Genomic DNA, 327 nt, shown 5'->3' on the forward strand with positions numbered 1-327 from the left:
TGGGCTCAGGCAATCCACTCACCTCAGCCTCCCAAAGGCATGGGATTACAGGCTGAGCCACTGAGCCCGGCATGAATCTCCTGTATTTTAATGGTTGTGTCACTGATGGGATGAGGGGAGTTTTTTGGATAATTTCATGGAATGTTTGTTTCAGGGTAGTCTCTGTCTCTCTATCTGCCTTAGGAATTCCAATTAATCTTAGGTTTGGCCTCTTAAAATAATCACTCATCTCTCGAAGTTTTTGTTCTGTCTTTTTAAGCTTCTTTTCTGTGTTTTTAATAGTTTGGGTTAGTTCCACATTTGGTCCTCAAGTGCTAAGATTCTTTC

Source organism: Carlito syrichta, unplaced genomic scaffold (genome assembly GCF_000164805.1).
Source record: "Carlito syrichta isolate Samal-C Ts95f unplaced genomic scaffold, Tarsius_syrichta-2.0.1 Scaffold303263, whole genome shotgun sequence".
In the NCBI taxonomy this organism is placed as follows: domain Eukaryota; kingdom Metazoa; phylum Chordata; class Mammalia; order Primates; family Tarsiidae; genus Carlito; species Carlito syrichta.